Consider the following 14,088-nt stretch of genomic DNA (forward strand, 5'->3'; position numbering starts at 1 on the left):
ACTTAACTCAGCTCAACAAATCAGTGGAATGTGAGATCCAATGAATGATCCTGTGGACAGGGGACTAGCAAATCTAACCAACAGTACTTTATTTTCCAAATTGGATGTGAACGGTAGGTGGATTTTAGCAGTTAGCTCAAGAAAAAGAGTCCAGATTGTTGACCACATTTCTAATGCCTTTCAGTCAGTAGATTCAATAGATTGCCCTTTGGAATTGCACCTGATCTAGAAATTTCCCAGAGAATGAAGTCCAATATTTTAGATGCATGGAGTAAGTAATACAAGTTTTAATTTTCCCAGAATTAAACATTACTCTGAAATATTAAGAAGCTGCATATTTGTCACATTATAATCAAATAATTGAAGTAAATAACAAATAAATAATTAAAAAGAAAGACCTGCATTTATGTAGCAACGTTCACAACCTCAGGATGTCGCAAAGTGTTTTATAACCACTTTTGTTGATAGCAATACAATTGATTTTTTTTATATTTAAAGGGAATGCTTAAAATTTCAGCTTTGTTCTCCAGGTAGTCAGTGTGTCTGGAAAAACATTGAGCTCAAGGGTTGAAAAACCAAGTTAATTACTCAATTTAGCTCAGAATTTGTTACTTTGACAGAGCTAATGGTTTTAGTTTATCCAAAAGAATACATGGGAAGTTGATTGACAGGGCTATGTGATAATGTGGATCTGTGCAGAGAGAAATTACAATTTTGCAGTTTAGAATTGCAGTTCTAGTTGGGAACTGTTTGAAGCCAGAGAGCTTCGACAAGCTGCTTTAGGAATCATTTTCTCTCTGAAAGCTTCAAGTTTGTCTACACTCAGTATAACAAATATATTTGTGATTGCTAGCTGTATTTAAAGTTGCTTTGACATCTATAAGGTGAGTGTTGCTCAGTTGGACCTGAAACAGTGGTAAGATAGAAATTGAAGTTGTTTCATTTTAAATATTGTTCAACTGTTAATAGTTAAGCATCTTCATTTGTTAGAATTATACGTAAACTGTGTTATTAAATAAGTTTGCTTTACTATAAATGATCCCTAATTTGTCAGTAGAATTACCCTTTGGGAAACATACCCTAACTTCACATTTGTGCCAAAAATTGTTGGGGCCTAGTCTGACTTCCTAATGTAACTTGGAGTAACTTAAATGATTAAGTTATTTTTGAAGTATAGTTGCTGTTTTAATGTAAAAAATGAATCTGTACATAGACTGATCTCACACATGTTCATTAAAAGATAAATATATTGGTCAGGAGTCAAACATCAGGGAAAACACCACCATTCTTCTTTGAAATTTTGTCATATGATTGTTTACGTCCAACATAGAGAGCAAGTGGGGCCTTGGTTTAACATCTTATCTGAAAGTACCCTTTAAGTACTACACTGGACTCCAATGCAGTCATGTCAGTCTAGAATATTGTGCTCAGGTCTCTGGAGTTGCTGTTCTTAATTACTTTTAATTAAACTGCTACCATAATTATACTGTCTTAATTAGATCAGTACCATTTCCCATGAGCACCAGTGCTCAGATGGATATGTTTCATATCATCATAGACAGTGCTGAGCACTTAGTTACATAAGAACATAAGAGCTAAGAGCAGGAGAAGCCCATCTGGCCCCTCGAGCTTGCTCCGCCATTCAATAAGATGGATATAAGGATGGAAAAATCTTTTTGTGGACTAAGCTCCACTTACCTGCCCACTCACCATAACACTTAATTCCTTTATTGTTCAAAAATTTATTTATCCTTGCTTTAAAAACATTTAATGAAGTAACCTCAACTGCTTCACTGGGCAGGGAATTCCACAGATTCACAGCCTCTCGCATAAAGAAGTTCCTCCTCAACTCAGTCCTAAACCCGTTTCCCCTTATTTTGAGGCTAGTTTCACCTGCCACTGGAAACAATTTCCCTGCTTCTATCTTATCTATTCCCTTCATAATTCATATATTTCCATAAGGTCTCCCCTCATTTTTCTGAATTCCAATGAGTAGAGTCCCAATCTACTCAGTCTCTCCTCATAAACCAACCCTCTCAACTCTGGAATCAACCTAATGAAGCTCCTCTGCATCCCCTCCAGTGCCAATATATTCTTTCTCAAGTAAGGAGACCAAAACTGTACACAGTACTTCAGCTGCGGCTTCACCAGCATCTTAAACAGCTGCAACATAACCTCACTGTTTTTAAACTCCATCCCTCGGGAAATGAACAACAAATGACAAACACATTATTGTCCTTTTCATGAGTTGAGCTGTTGGTGTCTCGAGTTCCCAAACACAGTTTACATTTTGCAGTCTCATATTCATTGGAAGATAGTTTTGGGCATCCTTGGAACCTAACCTAATGTGTGCTGCTCTTGCAAGCAGCACAGGACTTTGAGGTACTCCAGTAGCATGGAGTCTTGCTCCCACAGGGAAGAGTGATGTTCGAGAGAGTAGATTTGTGCATCAAGGTATGGGATGGTCCAGAGATTTTCGGAATGAAGGGATGGAAGAGGAATGAGCTGTCTGTGAAGGGGAGGGGTGGGTGCAGGTGAGCTACCAATCTGATGTTTAGGGGAGTAAGGAGGGTGTGTGGGGAAAAATTGTCATGCAAGAATAATTTTGAATTTCTTTTATGTAAGATTATAGAGAAAAACTATGTTCAACAGAGGATGGGGACACATTATAAACAAGGAAGAAGGAAATACCAAAACTCTTGAGAGTGGGGATTGTGAGGTGGCCCTTGTCCTTAGTGCAGATGGGGACTTGAGAAGAGCTCTTTGTTTTCAGTAGGAGACAGCAAAGATCAGCTTTACCCTACAGAGTGTGTGAGGGCTTGATTATATTTCATAGAATCATAGAACTCCTACAGTGTAGAAGAAGGCCATTTGTCCCATCAAGTCTGCATTGACCACAATTCTACCCAGGCCTTATTCCCGTAACCCCACGCATTTAGCCTATTGGTCCCCTGACACTAAGATCAATTTAAAAAGCTAATCAACCTGCACATATTTGGACTCTGGGAGGAAACCAGGGCACCTGGAGGAAACCCACACAGACACAGGGAAAGCATGCAAACTCTGCATAGACTGTGAGCTGAAGCTGGAATTGAAGCCAGGCCCTTGACACTGTGAGGCAGCAGTGTAAACCACTTGTGCCACCTAAGGTGAGTAACTGTATTTCAGTTTGGTGGAGGAAGAGAACATCTGTACATTTAGGGAAGGATTTCAGATGTTTTAGGGCTGGGGATTTGTACTTATATCTGCTCAGTGATGTGAGAGGGCTTGATTTCAGATCTACATGATGGGTGATTGAGGCCTAACTGCTAGTGAACAGGAGAAAAATTGTTGATATGCTTATTTTCTGCTCAACAGATGAGTTTGGGGATTGTATTACTGCTCAATTCCATGAACACTTCGTAGTGAGTGAGGAATACTTTCTACTTGTACATGAATAATGCTCTGCCTACAGTTCAGCAAGTGAGGTGGAGGAGGGGCAGCGCGAGGGGGGAATTCTCTAATTCTTGTTAATTCTATGGGGGTTATAAAAACATGTAATATGATTTCAGCTCAGTGGAGAAAAGAAGATGAAATTCTGAGGTTAAAGTTAGATGTGAGTTAGCTGGGCCTCATTGATTTTTAAGACTGTTTCTCTTCCTGGCCGCTGAGATGTTCGAACAATTCATTACACTGCCAGGACTTCTAAAGAAAGGGTAAAAACTGGGATAACTGAGTGTTTCGCAAGGAGTTGTCATGTTGTGTTCTTCGAATCATAGAAACGTGCAGCATGGACTGAGGCAATTTGGTTCATTGTATCTGGACTGGTCCTTTGGAAGAGCAGCCGTGCTTATTCCGATATCCATGTCTTTGGTCTATAAGATTGTAAGTCCCTCATCCTCCAGTGCCCATCCAGTGCACTTTTAAAATTACTGATGCAATCAACTTCTACCACCTTTGTGAATTGAAAACTCCTGATCCTGAGAAATCGCAGAGTGAAAACAAATATCCTTTGCCAGTGATTTTAAATCTATGATCTCCGATTATTGACACACTCTCTAGTTGGACTAGCTTTTCTTCAGCTGATTAATCAAAACTCCTCAGTCATGATTTGAGGGATCCAGTTCAGATTTCCACTACCTTAAGCAAGCATAAATGACAGAGTGTGTGATTTATTTTAACTAATATAGTTCAGTAACCAAACCTAATAACATTCAGTTGCTTGTAACTCATCTTTAGTTCAGAAGATGACCTTGATACCCTGTTGCAGAACTAAACATTCGTAATACATGTCAGGTTACATCAAGGTTTTAGAGGGGTGCTTTGGTTTAATTCACAAAAGATCCTTCAAAACCAATGACCACTTCCATCTAGAAGGGCGAGAGGCAGCAGATACATAGGTGCACCATCACCTGCAAATTCTGCTCCAAGCCACTCACCATCCTGACTTTGAAATATATCGCTGTTCCTTCACAGTCACTGGGTCAAAATCCTGGAATTCCCTTCCTAATTGCATTGTGGGTCAACCCATACCACATAGACTGCAGCATTTCAAGAAGGCACCTCACCACCAACTTCTCAAGGGCAACTAGCGATGGATAATAAAGGCTGGCCAGCATAATATCCCACGATTTAATAAAAAAACTGAGAATACTGGAGTTGCCCATTTTGGGAACACTTCATATTTGTACATTCAGAGAGTCATCAAACCTCACAGCTGAATAGGAACTGACACAAGAAAACATTATTTTTTTAAAAATCCAATATTTCCTTTATATGCACAACTATAAGGATATACTTACCACAGATCATAAGTGTCAAAATAAGCTCTTAAAAATGTTCAAAAATGAGATGATTGTTACAGTAATAAGCCAAGTGTTTCACTAAAAAGAATAAAAATATTAAAAGGTTGGAAATGCTGGCAAAATGCAGCAGGAGCAGAATGATGCATTGAGTTCAGAGATGATCTATTCCTTTGCAAGGCAGGATAACTGTGCAGTGAGATGCAATGATTTTATGGAGTAATCTGAGGTGGAACATGCTTATTCAAATTTATAAAAAGAAGTTAATTGGTTGAACATGATTTGCAATGAAGATTAATGCAATATTGATGATGAAAGGTGATGATGCTTAATAGTCGATCAGTATACAATACAGGTCTTCATTGTAAATTTCGATGTTCACTATTCACACATGGCACTGATATTTTAGGCAATATCGCAGTCCCACTGCATATCGAGTTTCTTTTTTCAAATAATGGTAGAGACATCTATTGGTAATTATTAAAAGTTGCATTCTAAAATGCAGCTTTATGTAGCAGTGCAGCAATTTACAAGGTAGTGCAATGCCTTATATTGCTGAATGGCTTCATAAGTATTCAAGTGTGAATCACTTCCCATGAATAACATACATAATAACGCAATTGACTAAAGAATTCACTTGTGGCTTCACCTTCCTTTACTTACGCATCAGATTTCAGAACTTTATTGCAGCATCTCCTTTCTTTGTGAAAAGCATAGGATAATGTGTAGACTGGGCTGAAATATCTAGTAACAAAATAGAGACTGTTCATTGACACTGACATATCAGCCAAGGAGCTGGTGCTGTGTTAGACAATGAGTTGGATGGATGGCAGTAAATAGACTCAACAAACAAAGCCTGTTTTCCCAAAGCAGTAGAACAAACAATCCACAGAGTGCATTTAAAATAAGATTCTACGAACAGGGCCGAAACTGCAGTAGTCTCTCCCAATGAAAGTAAAATAGTTCCTACAGCAGAATGTGGTGAGTGGAGAGAGATATGCAGAAATGATGTACATAAAATGACAGTGTCATGTGCAGCAGTGTCTCTCCAGCTGTGATTGACAGGAGAATTGTCCAATTATCGCCAGTCTGAACAGGATTAGAGATGCTACAATGTGCAGCCAAAAATACATCAATGGTAAAACCAAGAGTAAAGCTGTTGCTGCTACCTCAAACTTTAAATGTATGTGTTACATCCTGTAATTCTTCTTATTTTATGTTATTTCATTCCCCAAATTATTTTCTAATTTAATAATTTTGTATGTTTCATTTCAGAAATGAAAAAGAAAATGGAGTGTGTAGATCAAGAGATACTGATCAATCTGCACTCCCGGCATTTAAGGTTCTGTACTGGGAACCTCCTCTCAAAACATTTATCCCAATATGCCATCACCACTCCTGCATAACATTTATTTTTATCATTAATATACAATAAAGGGTAACATGCAAGAAAGAATTTGCCTAATGGAGAAGTTTAAATGATACATTAGCCTACACCAATGAATTCTGAGTTGTTTATGAAGTGTTATCCATCTCCCCATTTAGATTATATCCTCAAAAGCATTCCCTAGCTGAAAGGATTTCTATAATGCATACTTTTATATGCAGCATTATTACATTAGAGAGCGGAGTCTGTCAGTACAGACATCAGCACAAGTGTGCTTTCTGTCTTGGTACGTGATGATGTTCACACAGTGGGATTAATGTTTGTGATGTTATTGCTGCAGATTCATAGAGCAGTATAAATGAGACTCATGCTGTAATGGAAAGATAACCATACAGTCTTATCATAGACATAGCTACACGGCTTGCCCTTCCCTGACCCCGCAGAAGCAAAGTCGGCATGAAGCTGCTCTGCTCCGCAAACACAATGCGCAGCACAATGGTTAGCACTGCTGCCTTACAGCACCAGGGATTGATTCAGGTCTGGGGTGACTGCCTTTATGGAATTTGCATGTTCTATCTGTGACTGTGTGGGTTTCCTCTGAATGCTCTGGTTTCCTCCCGCAGACCAAAGGTTAGGTCAATTGACCATGCTAACCTTTGGTGTCCAAAAGTTTGTAAGTTAGATGGATTAACATTGGTAAATGTGCAGGGTTATGGGGATAGGACAAAGTGAGGGGTGGGAGGGGGTGTTGAATGAACCTAATTAAGATGCTCTTTCAGGGAGTCAGTGCAGACTCGTTGGGCCAATTGGCCACCACCCCACACTATTTTTTATTCATTCATGGGACATTGTTGTCGCTTGCTGGCAAGCAGTTATAGCCCATCCTTAGTTGCCATTGTGAAGATGATGGTGAGGTGCCTTCTTGAAATGCTGCAGTCCACATGCTGGGGGTTGACCTACAATGTCAATAGGGAGGAAATTCCAGGATTTTTACCCAGCGACTGCGAAGGAACAGCGATATATTTCCAAGTCAGAATGGTGAATGGCTTGGAGCGGAATTTTCAGGTATTGGTGTTCCCATGTATCTGTTGCCCTTGCCCATCTGGGTGGAATTGATTGTGGGTTTTGTCTAAGGATCTTTGGTGATTTTTTGCTTTGCACCTTGGGACTGCAGGAATACAATGGGAAACAAGGGGTGAGTGGGACGTTTGCCCCCCAGTGAAGGATGCAGGTTCCACCCTGATGAACTGGTATCTTCATTACTCCTTGCAATGGCAAGAGTGCATTAATGGGCATGGCTGAAGCAGTAAGAGGAGGAAGAAAAAGGGCCAGGGATTCAGGAGGTGAAGCTGTGGTCCTTGGCAGGGAGAGTTTGGGCAGAACAGGGAGGGTGGGAAGAGGAGTGGGTTTAAGGTTGCAGACTCGAGGGAAGAAAAAGGGAGATCTATCTTTTGGGGGCATTCCATCAATTGGTAAAGGGCAGCCCTCAAAGATGGAACCCCCTTTCTTTCTGCCCTTATTAGTTCATAGAATCACAGAATGCTACAGTGCAGAAGGAGTTATTCAGCACATTGGGCCTGCACCAATCTCACCCAGACTCCATCCCCATAACCCCATGTATTTACTCTAGCTAGTCTCCCTGACACTAAGGGGCAATTTAGCACAGCCAATCCACCTAACCTGCACATCTTTTTGTAGGAGGACTGTGGGAAGAAACCGGAGCACCCGGAGGAAACCCACACAAACATGGGGAGAACGTGCAAAGTCCATACAGAGTGACCCAAGCTGGGAATTAAATCTGGGTCCCTGGCGCTGTGAGGCAGCAGTGCTAACCAGTGTACCACTGCCCACTCCTGCCCTACTGGCCATGCCAAACTTTTTAAGGTAGGGACAGCATATTATCAGGATCAATCGGCTTGGCAGCAAGCCTAATTGACCCTTAAATATTTATTTGAATATTGTGGGTAGGCTGTTGATTTCAGCACTCGCTCCCACACCATCCCCCTCCACAGTGTTATTAAGGTGAGTTTAGGGATAGGTGGGATGGTGGTGCAATAGGGACCCGGCCTATTTTACGTTCCCTAGCCAAAAATACGCCTGGCATGGGCACATAAAATGTAGACCATCACCTTAAATGACTGAGTATATTTTCAATCAGTGTCCGTTGCTTCTTTGGAATTCAACCCTTCAAATATTAGAGGAACTGTGGTAGCGTGGATTCACATCACATTCAAACATTAATCAAACATTTCTCACTGAGAATAAACTCACGTTTTGTATAGTGCTACATCATATCAAAGCTCTTTACGAACACACATCTTCATCAATAATTTTTCAGATCTTCACCAAAGGAATCCATTTACCTTTCTAGAAGAATTTCCTTCTGAAAGGAGGCAAATCCTATTCATTGATTGATGATTGCGATTTATTCAAGTCGATGATTTGTGTGCTGGTAGGAGGTTTTTGTTTTGGTCGAAGTGGTTGTTTGCATATTAGCGATTAGGATGACTGTGTTACTCGGTGCATATTGGTGTCTTCACTCACTTTCAGTTACTACTGATCTAAATAACAATTAAATGGTCAAAAGTGATAATTCCTGCCGGTAATGGAATTATCAAAGGATAATGAACAACGACTCAGCAAAAATATTTGTGGTTTCAATGAAGTAGCGATAAATGAATTAGGACGACACAGTGGTTAGCACTGCTGCCTCGCAGTTCCACGGTTTGATTCCAGCCTTGGGTGACTGTCTGTGTGGAGATTGCACATTCTCCCCGTGTTGTGTAGTTTCCTCTGGTTTTCTCCCACAAGCCAAAGATGTGTAGGTTAGGTGGATTGGTCATGGCAAATTGTCTCTTAGTATCCAAAGATGTGTAGATTAGATGGTTGGCCTTGATAGATTGTCCCTTAGTGTCCAAAGACGTATAGATTAGATGGATTGGCCATGGTAAATTGGCTCTTAGTATCCAAAGATGTGTATGTTAGTTGGGTTGGCCATTGTAAATTGGCTTTAGTTTCCAAAAATGTATAGGTTGGAGGGAAGCAGTAAGGTAAATGGGGTAAATGCATGGAATTATAGAGATAGGATGGGGACTGGGCCTGGGAAATGTTCTGTCAAAGAGTCAGTGAAGACTTAATGGGCCGAATGGTCCCATTCTGCACTGTAGGGACTCTATGAAGTTACTAAATACATCAGCAATCAATTGTTACAGGATAAGGTGGCAGAATTTAGTTGCAATTCCTGCATTGATAATTGGCAGCTGTGACTCAGATAATCTGAACCTTGAGTTGGAGGTTGTGAGTTTTCTCAGTCTCACTGAATGATTAGAGCACAATAATGAAGTCAACCCTCCAGTGCAGTACTGAAAGAATGTTGCGCTGCTGGAGATGCAGTCTTGCAATTGGGATGTCCAACTGAGACTCTCTGCCCTCTCAATCCAACCCTTTCAGGTTGAAACGTTGGCTCTATTCTCTCTTCACAGATGCTGTCAAACCTGCTGAGATTTTCCAGCATTTTCTGTTTTTGTGTTTCAAAGGCAGCTGGGGCGTCATTTATAGTGTCCTGACTAATATTTATTCCCCAATGAAAATCAAACAGCAGATTATCTGATCATTATCATATTACTGCTACATTTCCTAGTTTACAACAGTGGCAACACTTCAAAAGAATTTCATTGAGATGGCCCATCATGTGATCGTGAAAGGCCCTTTCTAAATGCAAGTCCGCCTTTCATCCTTCCTTTTCAACCTGAAATTTTGTTTCATTTTAAGATCTTGCAGTTTTCTGTTGTCTGGCAAGCCCAGGCATTTTGCTAACCAGCTGTCAATCATATTTGTTCAATATAGTATTCAATCATAGCACCCTTTATCTATTTTTGCTATAAAAAGAAATGGCTATAATATAGATTGATGTGCTACTTCCTTGGAATCTGCAGATTATCATTTGAATGCCAGTTATTTGATATGATGGTAGAGGCACTTTTGGCAGTAACGTCAATTTTGACATTTTTTTGATTGTGGTAATGGACTACCAGTTATGAAAAACTACACCCAAGCCATGTGTTGGGGGTATACCATATTAATTCTGATTTTTTTTGTGTATTGTGCAGTGTTAAAGTATTAACTTGGTTGATTTGACTCTGAGCCAAAGGAAACAATGAGGGTGACACGGTGGCACAGTGGTTAGCACTGCTGCCTCACAGCACCGGACCCGGGTTCAATTCCCTGCTTGGGTCACTGTCTGTTTGTGTGGAGTTTGCACATTCTCCCCATGTCTATGTGGGTTTCCTTTGGGTGCTCCGGTTTCCTCCCACAGTCCAAAGATGTGCGGGTTAGGTGGATTGGCCATGCTAAATTGACCTTAAGTGCATGGTGTTATGGGAATGAGGCCTGGGTAGGATTGTTGTCAGTGCAGACTAAATGGTCCAAGTGGTCTCCTTCTCTTGTAGAGATTATATTACTCTATGATTAATCTGATTTATTGGGTCGGAAGCCTATGGGATCAAGTAGAATGCTGATTTTAAATCCTGTTCAATGGAACTATTTGAAGCTTCCCACCATTCTGGAAACTGACAGGTTTTGCTGCAATATTAGTTTTACACTCATCCAGCTGACATCAAAAGTAATTGGGTGATTTGTAAATTCAGCGATCCATCATGTTAAGAATTGGGGAAAATTTAAGATTTAAGAAATGCAATTCTGATGAAAGAAAATAAAACAGGGAGTTGATAAAGGCAGATACCTAATGAGATCTTGAAATGCAAATTAGCATATCAATGAAAAAAGTAGGAGTTTACATATGTATTTGGAGAAAAACAATGGGAGTATAGAAGTAGTAACTTCAAAGTGGAGAGATAAGGAAATGGATACGTATATGTCAAAAACTGACTCCACAGTATGGATAACATCAAAGGAAAAGAATGACATATCCACTGCACAATGACTTGGGGAAAGGCACACAGTCACAGCTAACGTCACAGCCACCCAGCAACAAAAGCAGTCTCCCAAAAAGAAGAAAGGACAAAGAGCAGTACAGCACAGGAATTGGCCTTTTGACCCACCAAGTTTGTGCCAACACAGATGTCTGTCTAATCTAATATTTTCTTGCTCTACTTGGTCCCTATCCCTCTATTCCCTGCCTATTCATGTATCTATCCAGATACCTCTTGAACATTGTTATAGAATCTCCTTCCACCACCTTCTCCAACAGTGCATTCCAGGCAGTCACCATCCTCTGCATGAAAAACTTGCCCCTTACATCTCTTTTAAACTCTTGCTTTCAACCTATGCCCCTGAGTAATTGACGCTTTAACCCTAAAAAAAGCCTCTGACTATCCATTCCATCCAAGCCTGTCATAATCTTATAAACCTCTATCAGATCGCCCCTCATTCTCCAACACTCCAATGAAAACAATCCAACTTTGTTCAAGTTTTCTTCATTGTCCATATTCTCCAAACCAGGCAACATCCTGGTAAATTTCTTCTGTACCATTTCCAATGTATCAATATCCTTACGGTAGTATGGCAACCAGAATTGTACACAGTACTCCAGATGCAGTCGAAGCAAAGTCTTATGCAGCCGCAATATGATTTTCCAATTCCTATACTCAATGCTCTGCCTGATGAAGGCCAGCATACCATATGCCATCTTGGCCATCTTGTCCAATTGAGTTGCCATCTTCAGGGAACTGCGGGCCTGCACGCCTCGATCCCTCTGTACGCTAATATTTCTAAGGACTCTACCATTTACTGTATATTTTCCTTCTGCAGCAGTTTCTCAACAACTTTCACTTATCAATTTAAACTTTCTGGCCCTACAATCGCCACTAAACATACAGCTGCAGAGGGAGAGTATATCTGAGCTGATGGACAGTATGGGCTTATTGTTGTGCACTGAGGGAGAATTTAGCATGGCCAATGCACCTAACCAGCATATCTTTTGGAGAGTGAGATGAAACTGGAGTACCCAGGGGAAACCCATGCAGACACAAAGAGAACATGTAGACTCTGCGTGGACAATGGGCTTAACTGGGAATTGAACCTAAGTCCCTGGCGATGTTGGTCAAACAAAAAGCAAAACTCACAAAGATTGGGCTGGAGAAGATTGGGATTATAACAGGTGGAATTTTGGATAAATGCACAAAAAATAGCTGCAAAAATAATCATGCCAGAATATGAGGTCTGCATACGCTGGGCATACCAGTATTAACAGCAAAAGAGCTAAAGGATCCCCAAACAATATGGGCGACATTGGAAACCTAGATCTATAAGCGGTTAAACATTTGTGTTGCTCAACTGGAGTTCATGTCATTTTGCCAACAGCCTACAGAAGCCATAAACCATTCCATCAGCAGATACAAGGAAAGGGGTCCAAACTGTGACTTTTCAAATACAGATGTAATAGGTGAAATTGATTTGGTGATCATATCCACTCCCAAGAAAGGATATCAGAAGGATCTGATAGAAAAGCCCAAAATGTATAGCACGAAAGTTCTACTCAAGGATGGAGGTAAGTACTAAGTGATCGTCACAGGTTAATGAGGCTTACAGGCTTTAAGCACAAACTCAATTGTTGACACATTGACTAGAACACCTAAGCCTAGGTAGCACAATGATTAGCACTGCTGCCTCACAGTGCCAGAGACCCGGTCAAACACATTGTACAAAATGGGTACCTTCAAAAAATAATAATGATCATCCCGTATCCCACCAGAAACATATGTATGAGGTTACTGACACACCAAAACATGATAATAATGTGCATGATGAGAAGAGGAGGTAGGAATACATAATTCACACTGTCAATCTCATGGAAAACATAAATGGCACCACTCACACTCACACTCGGTGTTATTTTCTGTTAATTTGGTACGCGAAGAGGAGATCATTATGGATAACAGTCTGCAATTTATTGGTTAGCCGTGGTGTATGTGAAATGTTAACTATCAATCACACTACCTCTTCTCCTCATTACTCAGGTAAGCTATTTCAGGATAGGTGTGAGAAGTGGAATAGTGATCACATTATTTCTCCTCCTCATTATCCTAGATCTGACAGTCTAGCTGAAGAATAATTCACATGGTGAAATGCACAATTTTCAAATGGCCAAGCAAGATCTATACATTGCAATGCTACATCTGAAAGTGACCCCTTTAAGTGCAATTATTCCATCAGCAATAGAACTCACGTTTACCAAACCTGTGCATAACAATTTATCTATTCTTACCCATTCTACTCTCTCAGAAACTAGACAGCAACTTTTAAATCTGCAACAGAAGATGACCAATATGTGTGATGAAAATACAATTATCGCAAGTTTGCAGTTGGGACAACACGTTCTCATCCACGATCACACCAACAGTGGTAACCAACCAAGGTAGTCAAGATTTGTTTGGAGCTAATGTGCAATGAAATAATTGCACACAACAGCACAATGCTGAAGCCTTCTTTCGGCTTTCCCCAAACTCCAAACCATTGAGGACTATTATTTCAGCTTTTTAGCCTCCATATTCCCTTTCTAAACTTTCCCCTCTGTGAAGTCCACCTTGCTGACCAAACATTTGGGCTCACATCTAAATAGCTCCTTTTTTTTCATTTACTCTCTTTACTCTCTTCAAGCCTCTGTAAAGTAACTAGTGACTAGTGATGTGTCTCAGGAATCAATGTTGGGGCCGCAATTGTTTACGATTTACATAGATGATTTGGAGTTGGGGACCAAGTGTAGTGTGTCAAAATTCGCAGATGACACAAATTTGAGTGGCAGAGCAAAGTGTGCAGAGGATTCTGGAAGTCTGCAAAGGAATATAGATAATCTAAGTGTGTGGGCAGGGGTCTGGCAGGTGGAATACAGTGTTGGTAAATGTGAGATCATCCATTTTGGTAGGAATAATAGCAAAATGGACTATTATTTAAATGGTAAAA

Source organism: Carcharhinus amblyrhynchos, chromosome 22, assembly GCF_965287045.1.
Source record: "Carcharhinus amblyrhynchos chromosome 22, sCarAmb.v2.hapA, whole genome shotgun sequence".
Classification (NCBI taxonomy): Eukaryota; Metazoa; Chordata; class Chondrichthyes; order Carcharhiniformes; family Carcharhinidae; genus Carcharhinus; species Carcharhinus amblyrhynchos.